Source organism: Pituophis catenifer, unplaced genomic scaffold (genome assembly GCF_029215685.1).
Source record: "Pituophis catenifer annectens isolate HBS135680 unplaced genomic scaffold, rPitCat1.0.hap2 SCAF_1, whole genome shotgun sequence".
Classification (NCBI taxonomy): domain Eukaryota; kingdom Metazoa; phylum Chordata; class Lepidosauria; order Squamata; family Colubridae; genus Pituophis; species Pituophis catenifer.
Window position 1 is genome coordinate 81447277 of NW_027256881.1, and position 27361 is coordinate 81474637.

General features: G+C 38.5%; 1 protein-coding gene across 2 annotated transcripts in view; it reads right to left on the bottom strand.

Moving 5' to 3' along the window:
• The window catches only part of ESR1 (estrogen receptor 1), a 144106-nt gene that overhangs the window by 26010 nt on the left and 90735 nt on the right, over positions 1-27361 (bottom strand). The window lies entirely within an intron of this gene.

The window sequence follows — 27361 nt, forward strand, 5'->3', positions numbered from 1 at the left end:
ATGAGAAATAACAGCCATTGAAGGAGACCAATTATTCAAAAACCCTACCGATTACCAGTTAATGATTAAACAGAAGAGTTACCAGTTAAAATATTTGAGGCATCAGACGTGCCTGTTCATATTTCAATCTTTTGAAACGTATTTAAATGAAATTACAATGTACTCACAATGAACTGAATTTGAGGCTTTATTCTAATACTCCTATCACCTCAGGTATGGGATTGGCTATATTTTTGCACATCTATTCGGGCATCCTTAGCTTTCAAAAGATATCAGCCAGTGCTGATCTAAGCCAGTTTAAGTCATAAATGAACAAAACTCCATTCAGCTTCCTCCAAAACAAAATGAAAGATCTCACTATATCTCAACCCAATAATAATAGATGATCCATGTACTTGTCCAAAATTGCTGCACGAGTGGTGGGATAGCAGAAAACCACACAAAGTAGATTTTTGGAATGGTTGTAAATAAAGTAATAGCTAAGTATACATGAACAAAAGTCTTATGAATGATAGGGAGGGGGATAATGACCAAGAAAGGGCTATAAATAATACACAAATACCATTTAAAGAAATGCCCAGTTTCTGAAAATAGCAGATGAACTGTATGAATTTCAAAAACATTATTGAAATTCCATACAGAGATTAAATGAATCCTCACATATGAATCCTCCGACTCAAACCCTCCAAGACCAAGTGGCTGTGGCTTCCAGCGTCCCGATATAGCCAGCTGACACCATCGCTGGCTATTGGGGGCGAATCACTCACCCCCACGGAGAGGGCTCGTAACTTGGGCGTCTTCCTGGACGCACGGCTGTCTTTAGAAGATCATTTGACGGCCGTGGCCAGGGGGGCTTTTTATCAGGTTCGCCTGATACGCCAGTTGCGCCCCTTTCTAGATCGGGACTCTCTACGCACAGTCACTCAGGCACTAGTCACTTCCCGCCTGGACTACTGCAACGCTCTCTACATGGGGCTCCCCCTGGGGTGCACCCGCAGGCTCCAGCTGGTCCAGAACGCGGCCGCGCGGGGGATTATGGGGGCAACGAGGCGCTCCCATGTGACACCTCTCCTGCGCGAGCTGCACTGGCTCCCGGTGGTCTTCCGGGTGCGCTTCAAGGTGTTGGTGACTACCTTTAAAGCGCTCCATGGCTTAGGGCCGGGGTCCTTACGAGACCGCCTTCTGCCACCAATAGCCTCCCACCGGCCAGTACGCTCGCACAGAGTGGGCCTCCTCAGGGTGCCGTCTGCCAGACAATGTCGGCTGGCGACCCCCAGGGGGAGAGCCTTCTCTGTGACGGCGCCCACCCTCTGGAACAACCTTCCCCCAGAGTTACGTACAATAACAGACCTCCAGATTTTTCGTCGGGCCCTGAAAACCTATTTATTTCAACTAGCTGGGCTGGCTTGAGTTAAATTTTAAATTGATTTTAAATTGGGTTGTTTTAATTTACGGCCAAAATATTTAATTATTTTAATACTGTTTTTAAATTTTGTATGCTCTGTTTTTTACTTTGGCTGTGCACCGCCCTGAGTCCTATTTGGAGAAGGGCGGTATAGAAATTTAATTAATAAATAATAATAAATAAATAAATATTGTACAGCAACTATTCAACAACAAACCTTTCAATCAATGAGCTGTAATAAAACAAATAGCATCTATTCACTGAATGTTGAATTCAGATTAACATCAGTGAAATCATTGTGCAGTGGTTTTGTAAAATAATGAGTGTATTCAGTAGTATAAAATTGAATATCAATTATCAAATTAGTAGCATTTGTGAAAGATATTTTAAAAGATTTGGTAGGTTTAATTATCCTACATGAACAATATTTGAAAACAATCCCATATATTTCTGTGTGGTATAGATGATTCTTGTGCTCAATCTTAAAAAGGCAGAGATATGTACATAGTTTATATATCTATTTTATAATCTACAAGGTACAGATGGTCATAATTTATATACTATTTGGTTAAAGAAAAGTAGAATAAAAGAGAAATAGCCATATTTAAAAATGAAAACATTAGGAAGGTTACAATGAAAAAGAAAAAACAGTTTGGAAAAGGTTAGATTTATATGGGAAATCATTATGTATAATCAATACACATGAAGTTGTTATAAAGGTGTTTTAATTAAAGGAAAAGGAAAAGGAAAGAAATGACGGTAATGTTTATTTATTTAAGAAATTATATATTCATTTCAGTGAATCCAGGCATCTTACAAACATAAAAACCTAATATAAAACAATAAAAAGTAATTATCCCAATTGCCCTGGCAACAACAGTTAATCAAACAAACCATCCCACTCTGGGTTCCCTAGGCCCATTAGCAAAACCAGGATCTTATGAAAAACTGTCAAAGTGGGGGCAATAAATGAACAGTACAAGTGAGATGACTTTTCCAGTTTGACTACTGACCTGCAAATGAGGAATAAATATGAATCTGTACTTTTAATCTCTCAAATGTTAGAACAGATAATACCTTTTCTAAATTGTGGGACTCTCCTATGTATAAGAAAGGTTTTTTTTTAATAATTTGCTATTGCTTTCCCCAAAGAAAGGTTTCCCTCCCTCCTTGGGTACAGATAAGTGAGGCAATATCAAACTCCATTACAGGTAGTCCTCTATTTATGATCACAATTTCTGTTACTAAGCGAGACACTTGTTAAGTCACATTTGCGGTATTTGCGGTATTTGCGGTATTTGCGGTATTTGCGGGACTGCCTTCTGCCGCCGATAGTCTCCCACCGACCAGTACGCTCCCACAGAGAGGGACTCCTCCGGGTGCCGTCAGCCAGGCAATGTCGGCTGGCGACCCCCAGGGGGAGGGCCTTCTCTGTGGCAGCTCCTGCCCTCTGGAACGATTTGTCCCCGGAGATACGAAGGATATCAGATCTCCGGGTTTTTTGCCGTGCCCTAAAAACTTTTCTTTTCCATCAAGCAGGGCTGGTGTGAAACCCCCCCCTTTTTTTTAGTCTTTTTAGCTTTTTAAATTGTCAAATGGGTTTTAGTTTTCAATGTTTTAAATTTTTGGGCCACAGTTATTTAATTCTTTTAATAATTTTAAATTTTGTATTGATATGTGTTTTAGTTCTGGCTGTGCACCGCCCTGAGTCCACTTGGAGAAGGGCGGGATATAAATTGAATAAATAAATAAATAAATTTTAAGACCTTTCTTGCCACAGTTCTTAAGTCAATCACTGCAGTTGTTAAGTTAGCGACACGGTTGTTGAGTAAATCTGGCTTCCCATCGGCTTTACTTGTCAGAAGTTCGCAAAAGGTGATGACATGTCTCAGAGACACTGCAACCATCATAAACATAAGTCAGTTGCCAAGTGTCTGAAGTTTGATTATGTGATCATGGGGATGGGATATAAGTCACTTTTTTCAGTGTCGTTGTAACTTTGGACAGCCACTGAGTGAACCATTGTAAGTCAGGACTACCTGTATTGTCAGCCCGCCTGGGTAAACCAGGATTAGATGATTAGATGAGTATTTTATTGATTTTACTTTATTGTAAGGCTACATTAACAGAATCCTGCAAATCTGCAGGTATAAACCTCCGGCCACTATTTTAATCACCTGATCAATTAGATTAAGGGTGTCAAACTCAAGGCCATGGGACGGATCCAGCCCATGGGGGTGCTTAGATCTGGCCTGCAGGGTTGCCCTGGAAACAGTGAAGGACCTGTCCGCGGTGCCTCTGCCAGAGAAAATGGAGCATGGGAGGGCCACGTGCAGCTCTCCCAAGCTCCATTTTTGCTGGCAGAGGGTTGTGGGAGGTCATTGCACCTGAAAATGGAGCTCACAAGGGCTGCGCGCAGCCCTCCTGAGATCCATTTTCCCTGGCAGAGGGTTGCAGGAGGCCGTCCCACTGAAAACAGAGATCAGGAGCCCGTTTTCACTGGCAGAGCACTCGGGCCACCACAGGTGCCCCCAATACAAGTGGCGTCAAGCTGGCCACACCCACCGTAGCCAGCCCCCACCCACCCTTTGAGGTCAAACACAACTCTGATGCGGCCCTCAATGAAATAGAATTTGACATCCCTGAATTAGATTGTAAGCTGACCAGAGTTGTACAACAATGAGATGGCCAGTGAATAAATTTAATAAATAAACAAACAAACATATCTATAAAATGATCTCTAAGTTTCTTCCTCTGACTGTTAAGTCCCTGAGACTCCCATTTTGTCATCTATTTCCTAGGCAGCAATTCTTCTACTCGTCTCTCAAGGTCATTGTTACATAATATTGCACCATAAAGAAAGTATATTTTCAAAGGTAGCTTTTCTCTCTAACCCAAAAACTCCTTCCATCACTAACACCATGATGTGGTGCCACTTTGGCTTCAAGAGCTTGGAGCTGCTGGGGAAATTTGGAAGCATGGAATCAACTTAAAGAAGAAAAATGTTCTTGGTTCTCACGTTTTGGTGCTTGCACCAAGTTTTTCACCCCCTCTTAAATTGTATGAGGAGAATGAAACCAAAACAAAACAAGTTGTTTTCTGTCTATTGATGCTCACCAGTGGGGAAATCCAAATTTTTTTTACTACTAGTTCTGTGGGCGTGACTTAGTGGGCATGGTGTGGCTTGGTGGGCGTGGCAGGTGAAGGGTACTGCAAAATCTCCATTCCCACTCCACTCCAGGGGAAGGATATTGCAAAATTCCCATTCCTATCCCACTCTGGGGCCAGCCAGAGGTGGTATTTGCTGGTTCTCCAAACTACTCAAAATTTCCTCTACTGGTTCTCCAGAACCTGTTAGAATCTGCTGGATTTCACCCCTGATGCTCACCCAGATCCATTCAACTTCAACTCTCTTCCCAGCCAGCATACCCAAAATAAATTGAAGACCAACATATCTGGAAAGCATCAGTTTGAAGAAATCTGCCTTTCACCATAAAGTAACATGTTTCTTATCACTAGGAATTAGGGTACATTTTGTTTCCCACCAGTACACTCGACTAGATTAAGTAAAATTAAAAAGATCTTTTGAAATGATCTAAATTGCAAAGTCAAATGTCAGGATAAACTAGCAAAAAATAAAATAAATGGACTATCAGCATCTTCTCCTGTTCTAAATGCAGCAGTTCAAATTTTGAAATCATTGCAAAAGATATTTTCTAATTTCAAAGGGAAAAGAAAATTGCGCTATTTAGAAATCAGATTGATCAATAGTGTGTCTGTGAATCTGTATCGGAATTCATTTGTGTTATTCAGTGTATTTCAGTGTATTCCTCATGGCTTCATAAGGACAGAAGGAGCACAGAAGAAGGACAGAAGGAGAACAGAATTCCTTAAATTGAACGTAGACTCTGAGAAACTGCCACATCATTCCTGTCGCAAGGACCATGCCTATTCAATCTATTTTTGTATGCAAGCAAGGTTGCATCAATAGCTGATACTTTGGCAACATCAACCCATTTCAGTCATCCACTTACTGTACAACAGTACTTCTTTCATTTTAAACTCAAATTCAAACTTTTGGATGGGCTATCTTTCCAATCTATGTTCCAGACCACCAAGAACACAACTCTGCAGGAGAAAACACCACATTGTATAACTGCTGCCTTTTCCCAAATGTGTATTCAGATTTTTCTCAGGTAATTCCACCAAATGTACAGAAAAGGCTGCATCATCCATCAAAGGGCAGGTACCCTCTTGCAGACTTCATTCAGGGACTACATTCTCTATAAGATTTAGCTTTCAGTTAATGCACATAGAATTATTTGCATTGTTGGTTTGCCCATGCAACTATCTTTGGCCATAAGAGAAAAAAAAATTATGATCATTCATAAGAGGACATTCAAATGTCCAAGCAATGCTTCAATTGTTGAATCTTATGTATCCTTTCCTACTGCCAGAAGCTGAGACCCTCAGTTGGTTGTTTTGGCTGTGGAAATCACTTTGCCAGAAATGACGAACGAAGCTCTGCCTGTATGTACAAGACACAGAAAGATTTATTGGCTAAATCTTTCCTCGTCTGAATAACATCATTTTAGTTTTGCATGGCCTAACCCAGCTGTGGGTTGTTTAAGAGATAAAAATATCGTTGACAGTTTTACTGTGTGTATATTGTTTTCTGAGTAGCACAAGCAGAAAAAAAAAGAGAGATATAGCTTGATGCTATCAGCAAATGCAAAGCTTTTCATTGCCATATTTTATTCTTTCTTAATAGAAAGGGGGGGGGGGGGAGATCAAAATTTATGAGTTGCCTTTTGTAGCACAGAAGAAAAACAAACATTACTATGGGTTGCATGGCACCTTCCTAATTATTTAGTTTAAGCCTCAAATAGGAATCCAAGCAGGGAAAAAAGAAATCGCATTTAGTCAAAAACTGAGGCAACGTGTTTCCCCTATAGCACATAAAAATATGGATTATATCCAGAGTCCAGTGATTGAAGCCGTCCAGGAATACCCTGAGGATATGGGTGAAATATGGCAAGATGGCAGAAACAGCATGCAGTCAAAGTTCCTTCTGTTTTTTTATGTGCAACACACAAATTACCCAAATAAAAAATAAATAAGCAGTCCTTCAATAGGGTCAAGGACACTATCGGCTTTTTACACTCTACCTGAGGAAAACCTCTGAAGCCATCTTGTCTCATTCAGATTTGTCAATTTACATGTTGTGTTAGATTTCCTCAATCAGAGTTTAGAAAAATATTTGAAATAATCTTACTCCTCAGCAAATGTTCTCTCGCTGCTCTTTTCCCTCTTTTCAAAAGTGCATTTTTTACTTGTTCTTCCTTTCTTCAAAAAGATTTCTCTGACGTTTCCACAGAGCTGCTGTTTTATATCTTTATTTTATTTTTATTATATTGTAAGCCACCCAGACTTCCTATATCAGTGAAATAGGTGTGTGTCTATGTGTGTCCGTGTGTATGTATGTATGTATGTATGTATGTATGTATGTATGTATGTATAAATAAATAAATAAATAAATAAATAAATAAATAAATAAATAAATAAATATCTATCAGGTCCAGTTACAAGTTTGAAAGGAAAAGGAATTGGAGAAAGAGAGCTAGTGCAGTGTGAAGGAGCTAAAATAAAGCACATGGATTTTTTTATAAGTTTGTTTTAGTTATTCATATATTCGTCTGAGTTATAAATGTGCCATATTCTGGGATTAGTTCTCTTTCCCAACTCTTTATGGTATTCTGGATACATCTTTCTTCTCTTGTACATCCATGTTCCAATAAGGCGTTTACACAGTTGACCGTTTTATGTGCTAAAAAGTCCTATTTGCAGAAAATTGTGGAAGATGATTTCTACTAAAATTAGAGATACCCTATTTTAGCTACAAAACTCCTGCTGATTATTGAGACGGCAACAAAGAACTACAGAAAACTCTGTCTTCTAAGTGCCATCTAGCGATCATCCAGAATGTCTGAGTTCTGGTAGATGTAAAGCACGACAACTTTATTTTGTACATAAATAGTTTTCTTTTTAAAGTATTGGTACATGTGTGTGTAAAAGTGCCATCCGTGAGTGTTGCAGGAAAAATAGTCTGTTGCAAATTGCTAGCTCCAGAACTCATCACCTTTTTTTTAACATTAAGACAAAAATGATATCCTTAAAAAAAAAATGGCAGGGAGTTTGTTTTGGGCCCTTTCCTTTTTCATCACAAAACAAATCTGTGCATGTAGAATGAAATCCTTTTAAGCCTAATTATTTTGTAGCTTGCATTAGGGTCATGGTCCAAGATACCACATCTGGTGTTAATTATTTTAAAAGATCATTTTACATTTGCTATTATGGACTATCCTATATAAAAGTCAGAAGAAAACCTTTTAAAGGAAAATGGAGATAGTATTTACAATTGTAATTATAGAAATGGCCATAAAAATTGTCAACTTTGCATTAAGTCCTCTATTTTAAAGGCCATGACAACTATTTTATCTAAATTGGTCAAAATTATGACTTCAGAGGAAATTTACAATAATCCATCTGTACAGTGTTCAGAGAGGGAGAGAGGGAGAGAGCTTCTTTATATAATCACATAATATAATTAAATGATTGCTCATTTCATCAGGGTACTTAAATATAAAGGAAGAAAGGCAGAAGCATCTTTTACAGAGACATAAGCCAAATTGAAGCCAATGTATGCTTGTTTTCAGTAACTGTTACAGTTGTATGACATTCTTTAGTTTTAGTTTTTGTAATAACAATTGTTCCTCTTGAAAGAAGATAGATAGACAGACAAAAGCCAGACAATATTGTCATAGCAGAAAAAAAATCTCCTTAATTACAACCATTTATGTTAATACATATGTATGAGACAGAATTTGGTGTACTGGTTAAGGCACTAGGCTAAAAACTGGGAGATTATGAGTTCTGGTCTGAAGACAGTGGCATAACTACAAACCAGTCACTCTGACTCAAACCTAGGAAGAAGTTAATGTCAAACCATTTCCAAACAGCTCGCCAAGAAAATTGCAGAGACTTGTACAGGCAGTTGCCAGGAATCAAGAATAGCTTGAAGGCATGAAAAAACAAAAAAACCCACAAATATATACCTATTATGAACTATAGCAAGAGAGCTTTCTTTTATGTTTGTTCAAAGTGACTTCCCCTTTTATTTTATTGGCAAAATAAATCTGGCATTGTCAACCAAATCTAAAAGAGCAAAATCCAAGCCACGTTACTAACATAATATAGGTTGAGAATGTGACCGGCATATTCTTCCCTTTGATTTAGATCCTACCACAGGGGTGCAACCAGTTTAACCTTTTTTTCACAATTTCACACACAGCTATTTGCATAATTTATTTCTAGCTCTAGAACTTATTGAACTGTGAAAGTAGTGTTACCCTGATTTTGACTTCAAAAATCTGAACTATTATTACTGGATGATAAGATAAAAATGACATTTCTCTGGATTTTTTTAAATTGCCATCTGTAGTTGCCTCTATTTTTTCAGCCCTCGTAGCCCAAAGTTATGCAACCTGATAGAAATGCAAGATCAATATAAGAAGAGTTGTGCTGGATCAAGCCAAAGGCTTAAAATTTAAAATCATGGCCTCCCAGTTACTGACTAGATAGTTCCCTCTTTTAAATTGTAATAATATATGATAATACCATATACAGGTAGTTCTTGACTTACAACAGTTCATTTAGTGACCAAAGTTACAACGGCACTGAAAAAAGTGACTTATGACGATTTGTAACAGTAACAGAGTTGGAAGGGGCCTTGGAGATCATTTAGTCCAACCCCCTGCTCACGCAGGAGACCTGGGATTCGAACCGCTGCACTGCTGACCTTTCTGATCGACAAGCTCAGTGTCTTCACAGTTAAGACCTTTGCAGCATCCCCATGATCATGTGATCAAAATTCAGATGCTTGGCAGCTGGTTCATATTTATGATGGTTGCGGTGTCCCGCGGACATGTGATCCCCTTTTGCGACCGTCTGACAAGCAAAATCAACAGGGAAACCAGATTCACTGAATAACCGTGTTCTTAATTTAACAACTGCAGAAATTCACTTAATAACTTTGGCAAGAATAGTCGTAAAATGGAGCAAAACTCAATAAATTTCTCATTTAGCAACATCAAATCTTGGCTCATTTGTGGTCATAAATCGAGGACTACCTGTAGTGTTCAGGTGGATTAAATAGCAGTCAACTCATGTAGGCCATAGTTCCCATCTCCGGTTTACATAAATGTCCATGTAAATGGAAATGCATGAATGGATATTTTCCACACCATTTCATTATCTTCAAAGTTGGGCATTTCTGAAAAGTTCCTATCCAGTATGAGTTAACTCAATATTTGGGAAGCAATCTAGACTAGTAGCCTTCACATATCCCTGTTTCCCCCAAAATAAGACATCCCGTGATAATAAGCCCAATCAGGCTTTTGAGTGCATGCACTAAAATAAGCCTCCTCCCGAAAATAAGCCCTCCCCGAAAATTTTTAAACAGAGCTGGAAATCAGGTAAGACGGCAAGAGGAGCCCCATCTTGCTCCACACACCCCAAAATAATAAGACCTCCCTGAAAATACGGCCAAGCGCTTATTTCAGGGTTCAAAAAAATATAAGACAGGGTCTTATTTTCAGGGAAATAAGTACTTCCATGCTTTGTATTTCCATGCTTTGTAAGTGTTTTGTAGGATAAGAGTTTCACAGTTTTGTATTTTGATCCCAGAACAATATGCCTAAGCATCTCCATTCAAATCCTAGCATTATTTCCAGATTCCTTTTGTTAATGAGATGGAATCCTGGGCTACAATCCGTCAGCTCCGTTGCCACCTTCCTTGCCTTTCCATTTGCCTACAAATAGGCTCAAGGGCTGTTTCTTTCAAGAAGACCAAATCTTTCAAGAAGACCAAATTTTAATCACCTCATTAAGCAGTATGATTAGTAGAAGGCAAGGTTGCTTACACTTCCCTGCCAGATAAATGTTTCAGACAAGACACTGTATTTATTTTTGTAGTTGGTAATAAAACAATATTTGAATAAAAACCTTCATCTTATTACCATTATCTTATCACCCTCTGTACCAGCCATAAAAGACAACAGCTACTGAACCTCTCCTTCTGGCAGACAGCAACTGCTACTAAGGGCTTCATGGGAACTTTATAATAGACACATTAGTGTCCAGGGGGATACTATTTTGGAATTTCAAACTGGACCCACAGCACAAAAAATGCATTTATTCAATATCTCCATGTCCTATTAAGGATCAGTACATTTGTAATAAATTTTATAGCAGAAATTTCAAGCCCTATATACAGATCAATGTAGAGGAATACAGTGGTTATTGTGATATACATTAATCCCACTTTTGATGGGTCAGATCTCGTGGGGGAGGATGCCAGCACCTGAGCCAGGTTTCAGCTTCCGTAGAAGGAAGTCACTGGAGACTGATACATGTTCCTGGGCTGTAAGGTTTATTTACCCATAAATACAGGCTAAGTATAATACTGTATGTGACACACATTCAAAAGATGCATCCACAGGTTTTCTTTACCTCAAAAAGAGTGTTCGGGGGTTGGTTTGTTTTTGGACCTCATCACCTCCTTTCCAGGGTACGTTATAAATTGCTTAAGATTCTATTCTATTCTATTCTATTCTATTCTATTCTATTCTATTCTATTCTATTCTATTCTATTCTATTCTATTCTATTCTATTCCATTCCATTCCATTCCATTCCATTCCATTCCACTCCACTCCACTCCACTCCACTCCATTCTACCGTACTCTACACTACACTACACCTATCTGTATTTCAACCATGAGAATAGCATAGAAATTTCTTTTAAATAATTCCCTACACACTATTTCTTTGCCATCAACCTGAATGAAAATAATTCAGCACACATTTTTATTGCAGAAATAAAACGTTTCCCCCATCTGATTTCTTGAAGGACTTGGACTTTTAGAGGGTTTTAGGGAAAACATTTCCCCAAAGATTTTCTCCATCTTTCCTGGCCTCCTTAACAGTGACTGTTCAGTGGCAAGCCAGGATAATAGCCACCTCTCTTTGGCTGATGGGACACCTCTCATTCAGGTAACTCCTCATCAGAACACTGTTTTGATCTTAACACAGATTCAGTTAGCACATTCCTTAAGGTGTGGAGAGATCTCTTTTCACAGATTGAGAAGTAGCCAAATTAAACTTGACTGACCAGTTTCACTACTTTCAAGCAATTTCTTTTCAGCAGCACATACTGTAATACTTGTTTCAATCATTCCACATTACCCTATTTTAAAATAAAGAGCTAACTTGCAGGTTTATTTTCCTCAGTTTCATTGCAAATACACAGCGGTTCTCCTTCCTATCTTTCCATAAACATGATTAAGGCTTCAACCTTATTAACTATGAAAAAAACGTGTCATCCTCACTAAGACTACTAAATAACACATGCAGGATACTAGCAAAGATTTCTGTAGCATTACCTAAACTCGCTGCAAGTTTCTTCCAAGGCTGAAAAACTGTGCTGCCTTTACTATATGTGTTAGATCACATTTATCTTGCAGACATACAGTTTTTTAAAAAAATAATTTTTAAAAAAAAACTGTGATTCTCTCTCAGCGAGGAACTTAAGTTCCGAAACCAACTTGATTACTCCAGCAATACCAAACTCTTCCACAAAGAAGCTTTTCCATCACCCATAATTCCTGGAATGTCCCTTTTACTAGGTTGAGCGATTGTCACACTGACATTCCAGGAAATGATACAGAAGGAGAAGCCTAAAACAAATCACATAAAACAGATGAAGTAGTAAACCAAATGTACCAAAGAATATGGCATTATGACACAGACTGACTTGACGAAATGCTACACAATATTGAAGGACAGTGTTGTGACCTGGCAAGTAATGTCCCCAGAAAGTAAGCACATCCTTTGTAGACAGCTACTACAAAGTAGCAGTAGCCATGACCAGTGGGGGAACTGAAAGAGTTGTACTTGCAGATATAATGGGAGGAATCAAAATCTTAGAAATGCTACAACAACTGGAAGGGAAGCAGCTAGATATATAGCAGAATTTTGTCACAGAATTCATAGTGAGAAACACTTGAGGGTTCTGTTCACACATTAGATTTGTGGCCAAACACTTTTTCTCAAGGAGAAAAAAATCAGCATGTAGTAATATATTTTCATTCTAGAACAGGGATGTCAAACTCACGTCATCATGGTGGCGTCACATGATGTATCAAGACTTTTCCCCCCATTGTTAAACTGGGCATGGGCGTGGCTAACGCATGACATATCTGGCCCACGGGCTGGGAATTTGTTCTAGAAAGTATCTGAGAAATCTCCTCATTCTTGACTTTTAAAATATACTGCATGTAAATAAAATAAAATAAAGTGTTACTATCTTGGGAAATTGAAATTTTAGTTCCTAATTTCATCAAGAAGCATTCATTTCAAAAATAAATATTAGGGAAATAAAAATAACATTTAGTAGATTTTTTTTAAAAGTAATTAATGCATTTCTGTAACAATCAGTGATCAGTGGCATAGATGCAGAAATGTGATCCTTCAGTTTTAAAAAATGCAGGTCTATAATATACTTGAATGCAGCAGAGCTTGATTTAGTAAACTGAACATACTGTGCTGTACCAAAGAAACAAATGATATCTTCAGAGTTCATGGCCTGGTTATTTGTTTAAGTCATTGAAAACTAGAATTAGTCTTTGGCAGAGGCATCTACAGCTCTTTGATATCTCCTTACAAGTTAAACTTAACCCTCGTTTCAGAATAGCTAATAAATCCTTTGAGCAGAAAAGCCTCTAGTAAATTAGGTGTCTATTGAAATAGTTTTTAAAACATGAAGAATGAACAACGGAATTTGATGTAGCACAGATTCCTGTCTGATTCAACATTTGGCCTTTTTGGGGCCTATGCCACAGCTAGCTCTATACTTGTGGACATTCTTAAAAGAATTAACTGAGATTTTAAAGTCTTGTGTTTATAAGCAGTCAAAGGAAACAATGAGCTGGAGTGTTGATTTTTTGCAAACTAGGGGCAGGCAATTTTAAAACTCTAATTAGCCTTCCTTTTTGTTAAAATGCAACAATGATTGCATAAAAATTGTCTATTATTGTCTTGTTGTTGGACATATACTACATGAATTGGAGTATTATGCTGCTATTGTAATACTTTAATTCCTAGAATTATTAATTATAGTTATGTATATCCTAATTGTTTGGAATATATGAGGATGTCTGGCAGGTAGACAGGATACTGAGAAGATACATCTACAACTGATTTGCAACAGCAGATGATTGACATGTAATATTCATCAACATTTGAACTGATTCTTTTCTTGCTGGAAAAGCAAGAAAGTGTAATTTTGAGAAAGCTGGTCAAATTTTGTTGAGTTGTTTGGTATATGATACAAGCTTTCAGGCTTCTTTCTCTTTTTCCTAATTTTTTTAGGGTTTTTTTATCATATACTGAGTTTACATTGTTATTTTAAAATTCAGATAATATTCATTGTGAGTATTTGTAATAATTAAATATACATTTGCCATTTGTATTTTAATTGGTGCAATGGTACCATTATTAATCTGTTGGCATTATTAATAAAGCAAAAAAAGTAAACCATATAGTTTACATATTTAAAAGAAACCTATCAGTTTGTGGATTTATAGGTGTAAACACAGATGTAGCCGTACTTCCATAATTCCTACATTATTAATTAACTTATTTTTATCTGTGCAGAACACTGATAATTTCAGTGGACTGGACCAATCAAATATTTATGAGGGAAAATCTCAACTTATTCTTTTAAAAAATATATTTTAACACAAATAATCTATTTTGTACAAGAGAAGATACAAAAAACTACTTAGATCTGTTTTCCTCAGCTTTCAGGCTCAAAAGTTATAGAAAGGAAAAGGCAAAGTAAATTTTAGGAATTTAACAAATGCAAATGCAGGAAGAAAATGCTTCCAATGCTCTATGGGAATTTCACAAATGGATGATTTGTGTTAAGGTTATATTATTATTAACTATTGAAGTTGCATTGAGGGTGTCTAATTTGTACTTTATTTCCTTCTTGAAGAATCAGAACCAGGTAATAAGCAGCAGTTCCTAAAAATCACTTGGTTATAACAAACTTGAATTTCTTGTATGAGATCAACAGTAACAAAAAAAATCAGAAAGTCTTAACATTGCTCTTCTACAATGTCTCTGAGTTCTGTTTCTTAGTCACATGTAACATTTTTAATGCAATTGTTGAATTTCAGGTGTTCAACTTTTTCAAGAAACTTTGGGCAAAGGATATAATCCTGATTTAATGAATCAGTAATTCTTCACAATTTATACAGCTGTGCAGGGTTTCAGATTTGAAGGCAAAAAAGTAGCTTGGAGTCCACAAAAATTTAGTCTCCTCTGTCATCTATGCTTCAACTAATGAAGCCTTTGACTCTAAACCATTGCCCAACTCCAAGAATTATTACCAGCATCATCATCCATTTATTTAGATGTTTATCTTATGTTGGGGACCCCAGGCTTAGCAAATTCCTTCTGAGTACATGAACTGGCAAATGGCCCCAGGATGATGGTAATATTCTATTTCTCAAATATGACAGCATGACTTGTGACAATCAAGTCAAGACAATCATTCAAGTGGTTCTACAACTTTGTTCTCTTTACGCTCTTTCAGTATTTGGAAAATAGGAGATTTGCTACAGGACGCAATCTCGTTGGGTTTGCAAAAATAATCTTCCAATTCAAAATCGGCAAAGTCCCCTAGGAGTCTTTTTCTTCTTGGTACTGCCAATAATACAGAAGTTTTGAGGAGTAAAAGCTCCAGTGGAGGTGTGGCATCTTGGAGGTTAATGGATTAGACAGACTCTACCTCCTCCCCAGCCGTACTTTGCTCCCTTCCTCTCCAACTTGGTTAATTGAATTTTAACTGAAAGTATGATTTTTATTTATTGTTTTAATGTTTTATATTATAGTTTAATTGTATGACTGTAACCACTTAGAGTCAGGTCGGTGCCTGACTCTAGCATAGAAATTTAATAATAATAAATTTTAATAATAAATAAATAATTTCTAGGTAATACAGGAGCTGTCAGACTAAAAACTGCTCTGTTTCGTCGTGCAGTTTCCCCTTGAGACTTATTTCACTGAAAATCTGTAAGGAAACAAGGATGAATTCATCCTCTGATTTGGATTCAAATCAGAAGACTCTGCATGGAGCATAATTTAAAAACAAATAAAAATATGTAAATTTAATCCCACATGAATATGTTATCAGGTCTCTATTATTCTAAGCATTGGATCTTTTGAAAGAATCATGCTTGAAAGATTTCAAAGAGAGACTGGGGGAATAAATCTGTTTGTCTCCTAATTTCTGTGATAGGGTTTCATTCACTTAGGGATCAGCTTCATGTAGGAGTACAGATTTTAAGTAAAAACAACTTTGGAAAACAACATGATGTTTTTATGTTCATTCACGGCCAAATCTAGAAAAGAGAAAAACAAACAAGTGGCTTAATCTATTGCTTGAATGTGGGGGCATATGGATGATTTCTGAGAAACAGTGTGATAGACTGTTCTGTCACTGAGTATGACAGGTCACTGGATAAAAAATAATGATGTGAAGAATGGCCTTCATTTTAGATAATGTAACAGCTAAATAAGATGGAGTTAGAAGATCGTCCTACAGGAGCATACAAAAATGAATGTATGGAGATGTTTTCACAAATTTTATATAGGGTGTGTATTTTTTTTAACATAGATACTTAAATCAAGTCCAGAACTAACTATATTACAAAAAAGTTAAGATGTTAGCTTTTAAATCAATTGCTGCCTACCCACAGGGGCCAAATTTGCATTACCACTCTAGAATATTTTTTCTAGCGTAGCAGTTAGAAATATGGTCATGCTCTGTCATGCAAAGAAATAATGAGCAAAGAAAAGAATGTTCTGGCAAAGGAAGAAAATAAACCAGAGAAGACTCATGAGAACAATAGATCTTCAGGTTATTACTAAGGAAAACTCCTAAGCATCTCTGAAATATAACCCAGAAGGAAGCAGCATGGAGTTTCAAAACTTGATTCCAAGAGCAAATTCCACTCAGGATTAACTAGTCCCATTTCATCTGTTATACTGGATCTCACGGTGGCCAACAGGATGTATTTGGGACGCTTACATGATTTGACTGTATCAAAATAAACCCTTTGCACTGAAGCTTTCTAACAATCAGCTCACATTGCCAGGAGTTTGATTCCTTCAATCCTGACTGGCTCAAGGTTGACTCAGCCTTCCATCCTTCTGATCAGTAAAATGAAGACCCAGATTGTTGGGGGCAATATGCTGACTCTGTAAACAGCTTAGAGAGGGCTGTAAAGCACTGTGAAGGGGTATATACTGTAAGTCTAAGTGCTATTGCTATATAAAGCTATAGTCGGTAGTGAAGAGGGGGTAAACAGCCAATAGTATTTTAGCAGCCACTGATAGCCTGGCTGTACATAAAACTTCTAGGTCCTTTTAAAATTATGCAAATTGATTGCTGTTCCCTCAGTTGCTGACAGACAATTTCATGTGACAAAGTACATTAAACCTTAATTTAGCAGACGTCAGTTTAATGGACTCTAGATAGCTCAGAGACATTTCTCACTTGGACTTCACCCTGATTTGATGGACTGATATCTGTTAAATCAAGGTTAAATGAAATTGGCATTATTTATGTCAATTAGGTAATTACACAAATGATGTAAATTGACACAAATAATACATATTCAACAGACACTCTCTGCCCCCAGAACAGTCTATTAAATTTAGGTTTTACTGCATTTTGTCTAGCCTGGGACTCTGTGCATTTAGAGGAGAGGAGAGGGAGAGGGAGAGGGAGAGGGAGAGGGAGAGGGAGAGGGAGAGGGAGAGGGAGGGGAGGGGAGAGGAGAGGAGAGGGGAGGGGAGGGGAGGGGAGGGGAGAGGAGAGGAGAGGAGAGGAGAGGAAAGGAGAGAAGAGAAGAGAAGAGAAGAGAAGAGAAGAGAAGAGAAGAGAAGAGAAGAGAAGAGAAGAGAAGAGAAGAGAAGAGATTTACATTCCTAAGTGTAGATTGGAGGTATGGAGCATTAGCCTAATTTCAAAATTACATCAAAAGAAAAATTAACTCCAATCTCTGGAGTGATCTGTGTGGTCTACAGAGTCTGATGTACTGAGACAAAGGCAAACAAGCTGTTAAAAAGGATCTCAGAAATAGGAAAAAATGGGCTCTCTCATCCTTAATGGCTCTGGTTCTTCCTGCCACTTGTTTCAGTCCTGCCCAATGTTGGTATGTAGTCAAATCCTTCAGAGATGACTCCCATGAAAATGGAGTTCTCAGCCAAGCGAAGTTTCCCACCCATATTCTAGACAATGGGAGAACTAAACCAAATACATTTGCCGAGTTTGCAAAGCAATTTATAAAATTTACTTTTCAGCAGCAAATTGTTAACTCATTTTTCATAATGCCACTGGAAGACATTGACATTGCTTGCATTTTCATCCTTTATTTCAGCCAGAAATAAATTTTCTGTATTTCTACAAATGTAAACATTTCTCAGCTGCCTAGGCTCTGACTGTGCCTAAATGTTCCTTTCACTATGATCTTGTTAAAACCGTCAGCAATTTGGCTTTCACTTAAAATTCATTATAAATGGACTTTGCTCCCAAGAGCACTTTTTTCTGGCTCACCTCTCCCCTCTCCCTTCCTCACACACTTTGAACAACTGCAAATCCTACCACTCTGATTTCGGGAGCCAAACATAATTCAGCTTTTTTATCAGTGCTCAGCAACAGACTTTAAACTGTAATAATCTGTTAAAGTTAATAGTAGCTGGGTTTGAAAGTCAATAACAAAGTCTACATTCAATAACTGGATTAGGATTATTCAAATTAAGATACAATTACAGTTAGGAGCATAGAACATGAGAAGCATGAACAGACAAAGGCTTAACAGTGGAAGATAAAATGAAATGACTATGAATCAACCTCTTTGGCATCAGCAAATTGAGATGGAATGGGATGGGACATCTTTAGTAAGAACTTCACATGATTTATTATTCAAGACATAAAAAACAAAGAAGAAATAGTTTTATACTTACGAAGAGTATAGCAAGAATATTACTTGACTACATGCATTCAATGACAAATAATATCTAGTAGACTTTATGGACAATCCTTTTATATGATGATCATTCAAGTTTATACTCCAACCACTGAAGCAAAGGATGAAAAGGATGCTCCTCTATGACCAAGTTCAATTTGAAATCTACAGAACATGTGCTGCTTCTGATTGGAGACTGGAATACCAAAGTTGGAAACAGGAAAATGTAGTTGGATTGTAAAACTTAGAAAACTGAAATGAAGCAAGAGGCCGATTTATCAATCTCTGCCACTCCAATGATTCATAGCTAACCTTGTCTTCAAACAAGTAAAATGATTCCTGAGTACATGGAGATCATCAGATGAAGTATATAGAAATAAAATTGACTCCATTTGTTAGATCATGGGGGCAAGAATGGACAGGACACGCAATAGAAGCAACACTTTTATTAGCTCCGTAAATCGCAATGGGGAATCCTAGCTGTGGCAGCTCCTTTTATAGCTAGGAGCTGTCCGCGGCTTCAGCCACTGATGTTACTATGAATTTCCTGATTGGTCCGTTCAAATCTGCCATTCAATACTCAACACCATTACTGCTAAAAAGAGGTGGAGGATGTTAATTATAGCATCAAAGACATGGCCAAATGCTATCTGTGGAACAGGTCATGAACTTCTCATGTGTGGATGGCAAGTGAAGCTAAAAAGAAGAAGAAAGCCAATCAATTTTCACAATATGATCTTGAATCACCATTTGCAAGAAATTGCTTTGAAGACCTTAACTTCATTGAGGAATAATGGAATGAATTTAAACAAGTCATTAAAGACTGTCAAAAATTAAAAAAAGAGAAGAAAGTAAACTGGATGTCAGAACAAACCAAGAAAAGAAAAGAATCAAAGCCAAGGAAGACAAAAATCTCAGAAAGGAATTTAACAAAAGTTTCAGAGAGCTGTCAAAAGAGACAAGACAGCATATTACAATACTTGTAAAGACACTAAAGATGGAAACAGACATTTAAAAACAAGCAAAGTCTTTGAAAAAAATATCTGAACTCAGAAGGTTGTTCCAATCTCTAATTGGTATACTAAAGGATGCCAATGGACATTGAAAGGAAATTAAGGGAAGGTGGAAAGAATATGCTGAAATACTATATAGTAGAGGTGTCAATGCCCAAGATATCCAACAAATTATTCCTTACTTTTAAGAGTCTTCAGTATTGGAAGATGAAGTTAGAACAGCACTATAATCATTATCAAGTTGGAAAACTATAGGAACTGATGGAATACCCACTGCAAGCAACAGAAGAAGTATCAGTCAAGTTTATAACCAAGCTATGTCAGCAAATCTGGAGGATACAATGGCCAACTGATTAGAAGATCTGCAATTCAATACCAAAAAAGGAGGTTTAAGAGAGCGTGCAAACAGTTGTACAATATGCTTAATTCCACATGCTAGCAAAATAATGCTTAGGATCATCCAATGCAGATTGGAGCCTTACATGGAAAAAGAGATCCCAGATGTTTAGGCTGGTTTTAGGAAAGGAGGTAATGCAAAATGGATAATTGAGAAAGCCAAAGAATACCAAAAAGAAGTCAACATTTGCTTCATTTGCTATATAAAAGTCTCTGATTCTGTGGAAAGTGTTCAGAAAAATAGAAATTTTAGAATATCTCATTGTCCTCATGAGAAACTTATGTACAGGTCAGGAAGTCACAGTCTGGACAGAATTTGGTGAAACAGAATGACTCCAGATGGTAAAGGAATGTGGCATGGCTTAATATTCTCCACTTATTTATTCAACCTATATGTGGAATATGTATTAGGGAAAACTGAATTGGAAGAAAATGAGTATGGTTTTAAAACTGGAAAAAGAAACATGGTACTACCTTTTTAGGATGAACCATCAACAGTAAAGAAATAAGCAATCAAGAAATACATTGCATTTTAGTACCCAGAAAAGCAGTCATGAAGGTCTTGGAAAAGATATTCAAATGCCATGATTTATATCTACAAAGATCTGAATCATACAAGCATGGTATTCTCTGTGACACACTATGGAAGTGGAAGTTGGACTCTAAAGTACCGTTGTACTTTAAAGTACTGTTCCAGGATAGGAACAGTATTGACACCTTTGAACTTTGATGTTGGAGAAGACTCCTGAGAATACTATGAACAATCAAGAAAACAAACTGATGAATCATTGAACAAATAAATCCAAAATTTTCACTCAAGGCACAAATGACCAGGCTCGACTTATTTTATTCTACTGTGGACACATTATGCAAAGACCCAGCTCTCAGGAAAAGTCCTTAATGCTGGGAAAAGTGGAAGGAAAGAGAAGAACAAGTTCATAGCAGTGATGAGTGGAGAAGACCTATCTATGTGGTCACTAGGAATCAAATATGACTCGATGGCATTCAACTAACACAAATTTCTCAGCCTCTAATAAACAGAGAATTTTATATCCTACCCAAGGGAATCAGTAAATTTCTTCTTCTTCTTTTTTTTTTTTTAAAAAAAAGGCAGAATTAATGAATTTTCTATCAAACTAAATAACAGTTATTGAAAGAAATGCAGAACTTTTTGGCACAGTACTAATTAGAAATGCTTTGGAAATGATTACTTTACTACTGAGTTATGTGTGCTAATACATTCATTTCAGAGCAGTGAGGGAAAGCAAGAGATAAGGAAACCTTGGCTACGGAGAAAAAGAAAGACCATGGAAAAAAGCAGAAGAAAAGAAATATAGAAAAAAATAAATAAAGGATATACTTATACTGAAAAGAAGTGAGTTCATTACATTACTTTGTTTCCTACTAAATGAGAATAAAATCCTCTTAGCAAAAAGAAGCAGCTACAGGATTAGAGTTTTTCGTGAAAATGACAAAAGCAGCATCACACCTTTGTCATAGAGACTCTGTCCCTTTTATCCATGCATGCAAGAACACATGAACAAAAGGAGTTGAAATCATTGCACAATAGTGATGCCATGTTCATCATTTTGTCATCCTTGACCCTTGACTACCCACCAATGGTTGGTGAAAGAGACTTCTTTCTATCTCCATTCTGTTTTAACTTCTTTAAAGATCTTGAATTAATTAGGGAGTTACAGGTTCTGGTAGCCTCCAGCCTGAAAGGCAATCAATACATCACCCAGACTGAAATTAGAGCTTTGAGCTATAGTTGTATTCAGTCTTCTTTATTAGAGTTGTGCACTCTTAAAAAAAAAAAAAAATCAGAAGTAATTTGGCCCATAGCACTTCACTGCTACTCATTAAAGCACTCCAACTTCCTTTCAGGCTTCTAGAACAGTGGTTCTCAACCTTACTAATGCCACAACCCTTTAATACAGTTCCTCATGTTGTGGTGACCTCCAACCAGGGGTGGGCTCTAAATATTTTTACTACCTGTTCTGTGGGCATGGCTTATTTTGTGGGCGTGGCTTGGAGGTCATGTGACCGGGTGGGCGTGGCTAGTTGGTCATGTGACTGGGTGGCCATGGCTATGTGTATAGGGACTACTCAGAGGGCTGAAAAAAGTCATTTCTGACAGGTCCTCGCACTTTTGACTGGTCCTCACACTTATGACCATCCTCACATTTATGCCTGTGCAGCATTCTTAACAACCATGTCACTCATTTCACAACTGCTTCTCTTCAACATGGTGATAAGATACGGCAAAAAACGTAAAATGTGAGGACAGTCGTAAATTCGAGGACTGGTCAAAAGTGCGAGGACCAGTCAAAAATAACTTTTTCAGCCCTCTGAGTAGTCCCTGTGCACAAAAGGACTACCCAGAGGGCTGAAAAAAGTGATTTCTGACAGGTCCTCGCACTTTTGACCCGTCTTCGCAGTTATGACTGGTCATCATTTATGCCCATTGTACCATTCTTAACAACCGTGTCACTCATTTCACAACTGCTTCTCTTCACCATGGTGACAAGATAGGGCGAAAACGTAAATTGTGAGGACAGTCGTAAGTTCGAGGACTGGTCAAAAGTGCAAGGACCAGTCAAAATAACTTTTTCAACCCTCTGAGTAGTCCATATGCATAAAAGGATACAGCAATAGAGAGGGATGAAGGAAGGGAAGGGAAATTAGAGTAGGAGTGAGGGTAAGAGAGGGAGGAAGAGAGGAGGGGAAGGAGAAAGGAAGAGGAAGTAGGGAGAAGAAGGGGGGGAAGAGAAAGTAAGAAGGAAAGAAAAGACAGGTGGTAGGTTTGAGGAGAAAGATTGCTGTACAATAAAAAAGATGAAAGGGAAGAAAGCCAACCCCAAACAAATATAAAGATATTAAGATAAAGAATGAATTGTTAAACTTTAAAAAATAAAAGAGAACAAATATGAATAAATAGCAATAATTAGAAACACACATACAAACATACAATGTATTTTCTTTGAAAAGAGCATTTGGCCAGTTCACAAATTTAAACAGTTGTAGGAGGTTAGCACCCACCCCTTTCCTAGAAGAATGAAATATTTTCGGAAATATTAAAAAGGCAGAATATTATATTTCCCTGGATGAGAAATGGAGAAGCATATTTTACAGACAAAGCAGCTCCCACCTTCCTGCCCCCTACCCTTTGTTAATGGGTCAGAGGCAGAAAGTCAATCCTTTGTCAAAGGACATTTGCAACACAATAGCAACAGAAACTAACACAATGGGCCCCATCAAGCCATGTGATCCTGTCCACCATTAAACCATCTTTCCAAGCAGTCTCCATGTTTCCAGTGTCTTTTTCCCCACTTGGAGCAGAACCCAGAAGGATATTTCTTCCAACACAGTATTTAGTCATTTCAATTAAATTTACAATTTCTATATTTCCTTTTTACCATATTTATTCCTCATCTATTTTTTTAAAAAACCAATATTACCCTTCATCGTCATCTCTAATCTTAATCAAATTCAATTTTTCCCTTCTATTCTATATTATACCCCTTCTATTTTTATATCCATCTTCACATTGGTTAATTATGTAATTATGTAATACAGTTGTTTAATACAAATTCAACATTTTAATATAAATCAATTAGTTTATTTTATTTTTTTATTTTATTTTATTTTAAATTTATATACCGCCCTTCTCTCTGAGGACTCAGGGCGGTGTACAGCCAGAATTAAAAAACATGGAATACAAATATTAAAAACAATTAAAATATATATAAATTTGGCCCAAAATTAAAAATACAAACCAATTAAAACATTTAATATTTCTTCTTAAGCCAGCCCGGCTTGCTGGAAAAAGTGGGTTTTAAGGGCATGGCGGAAGGCGCTAAGGTCTTGGATTCTCCTTATCTCTGGGGGCAACTGATTCCAGAGGGTAGGTGGCCCCACAGAGAAGGGCCTCCCCCTGGGGGTCACCAGCCTGCATTGATTGGCTGATGGCACCCTGAGGAGGCCCTCTCTGTGGGAGCGCATGGGACGATGGGAGGTCATTGGTAGCAGCAGGCGGTCTCGAAGATAGCTAGGCCCGATGCCATGGAGCGCTTTAAAGGTGATAACCAGCACCTTGAAGCGCACCTGGAAGACCACTGGGAGCCAGTGCAGCTCGCGCAAGAGCGGTGTTACATGGGAGCGCCATGCTGCTCCCATCACTACCCACGCTGCTGCATTCTGGACCAGTTGGAGCCTCCGGGTGCTCTTCAAGGGGAGCCCCATGTAGAGAGCGTTGCAGTAGTCAAGGAGAGAGGTGACGAGGGCATGAGTGACTGTGCACAGGGAATCCCGATCAAGAAAGGGCCGCAACTGGCGAATCAGGCGAACCTGACAAAAGGTCCCCCTGGTTACAGCTGTCAGATGTTCCTCCAAGGACAGCTGCCTATCCAGGAGGACTCCCAGATTGTGAGCCCCTTCTGTGGGGGCCAAGGACTCGCCCCCAATAGTCAGTGATGGAGTCAACTGACTATATCGGGATGCCGGGAGCCACAGCCACTCAGTCTTGGAAGGGTTGAGCTTGAGCCTGTTCCTCCCCATCCAGATCCACACAGTCTCCAGGCACTGGGACATCACTTCAAGGGCATCATTGGGGTGGCCTGGGGTGGAGATATACAGCTGGGTGTCATCAGCGTACTGGTGGTATCTCACCCCAAAGCCACGGATGATCTCGCCCAGCGGCTTTACATAAATGTTGAACAGAAGGGGTGAGAGGACCGATCCCTGCGGCACTCCACAGATAAGAGGCCTCGAGGTCGACCTCTGCCCCCCTGCCAACACAAACTGCGACCGGTTGGAGAGAAAGGAGGAGAACCACCGCAACACGGTGCCTCCCACCCCCAACTCTTCCAGCCGGTGCAGCATGATACCATGGTCGATGGTATCAAAAGGACCAGAACAGAGGAGCAACCCCTGTCCCGAGCCCTCCAGAGATCATCAACCAACGCGACCAATGCCGTTTCCGTGCTGTGCCCAGACCTGAAACCTGACTGGAACGGATCAAGATAAGATGTTTCCTCCAGGAATTGTGGGAACTGTCACGCGACCACACTCTCAACAACCTTCGCCATAAAACGATATAACTATCTTTTTTGTATATTAATCAATATGAACATGCATATTCCAATTATTTCCATGCAATCCAATTTCTTACAAATCCATTAATTATATTTACCAATAATAATAAACCAAATAATTTCCTACATATATTCCTCCAAACCACAACTTAACCATTTCTGCTTTCAACACAATATACAATTAATAGTATCTCAATTATTACTCCCTAGTTAAATAGAGCTTTTTTTCTTTTGTGTTTTAAAATCTTGAACTCTCCTCTTTTGCCCTAAATTTCCCATTGTTTGCACCTACCTTTTTTGGTGAGCAAAAAGAAAAAGAAATGCCTCTCCCTGCCTCATTTTGTCAGGTTGCAGCAAAGACCCTTTCAGTTTCGTTTTAGCTAGGGGAAAAAAAATTGCTCCAGCACTTTGCAGCTTGGAAAACAAGAGCTTGCAAAGGAGCCTGCACAAAACAGCTGAGAGCAAATCAGCTGAGAGTCCAGAGGCCGAGCTAATCAACTTATGCTAATTAACCTATGCTGACACTGAAAGATCTTCTCATTTGTTTTCTTTTAACACTGATCTGCTGTAGGGCGGCCCTTTGAAGCCCCGCGGCAAGAATTTAAACAGTTTTTTTCCCTCTAGCCATCAGCTGGGACTTAGGAGGCAGCAATAGATTGGGGGTGGGCGGGGTAAGCGAACGGCGAACGGTGATCCAGCAGAGGCAGAGGGTGAGGGTGAGTGAAGGCATGGGGGGGGCGAGAGAGGGCTTTGGCGACCCCTGTGAAATGGCCGTTCGACCCTCAAAGGGGTCGCGACCCCCAGGTTGAGAACCGCTGTTCTAGAATAAAGGTGTGTCTGATTTAACAAATCAATTCATTAATATTAATGAGACTCTTAAAGCAGTTATGTGGAAGGCTGAAAAAACTCACACTTTTCTAGAAATAGCACAGATGTGCAGTGCAATGCACAAGGATCATAGCAATTAAAAATATTTTCAAACCATGCACACTTCTTTTTTTTTTTAATTTCCTTTAACATCCTTTAGGAAGTTTATGATCAAATCTGCTGTAAACCATTCCGTTGCCATTATCTAACTGTAGGCACAGCTGCCTGAGTACATAAGGGGGCAATTGGTGAAGAGATGCAAAATTTCAGAGAGAATTTCCACCCAATTAACCAAGAGATGAATTAGTTACACTAATTAGATGGATCCAGAACTATCACCATCTTCCTGGTATTGTATAGAAAGAAAAAAACATACATTTTTATTCTTGGGGTCGTTTTGTTTTAGCAGAGTTAAGCAGAGCTAAAGTTCAAATATCAGTTGTTCTCCTCAAATATTGGGAATATTTCTAAATTGCCAGATTCACATCAAACAGTGTGCATATGTACATATGCACAAATATATCACCAAAGATTACTTGTGAGATAAATAGCTTGTGTTACATAGGGGTTGGACAGATAGGTTAGTAGTCATTTAAAAACCTGGGAAATCTCACTGTGACAGAAAGGAGGAAGAAAATGCTGTCTACCATCCTGTCACATGATTCTCTCTCTCTCTCTCTCTCTCTCTCTCTCTCTCTCTCTCTCTCTCTCTCTCTCTCTCTCTCTCACACACACACACACACACACACACACACACAACATTTGTGTACGTACCTTCAAATCATTATTGGCTCCTAACAACTGCCTGGACAAATCCCTGCACTTTTTAGGTAATATTTTGGAAGTAGTTTGCCATTGTGTCCTTCCTAGAGCTGAGAATGATTGGCCCAAAGTCACCCTGCTGGTTTTGTGACTAAGGTGAGACTAAAAATCAATTGTCTGGTTTCTAGCCTGGTGCTTTAACTATTACATAAAACTGGCTTTTATATAAACTCCACTTCTGTGGTAACCTTCAGAAGAACTGAGGAAAAAACACTTCAGGTTTTTCCCTCTCAGAAAGAGTCTCTCACAATGGTGGAATTCAATTTTTTTTTACTACCAGTTTTTACTATCCACTGTGGCTTGGTGGGCATGGCAGGGGAAAGATACTGCAAAATCTCCATTCCCATCCCACTCAAGGGGAAGGATACTGCAAAATCCCCATTCTCTCCCCGCCCCTCGGGGAAGGGTACTGCAAAATCTCCATTTCCCCCCCCCCATTCTGGGGCCAGCCAAAGGTAGTATTTGCAGGTTCTCTGAACTACTCAAAATTTCTGCTACCGGTTCTCCAAAACCTGGCAGAACCTGCTGAATTTCACCCCTGGTCTCTTGGCAGAAGAGGAGAACAGGAATAGACTTGGAGCAGGACTAGAAGAGAAATGGCTAGC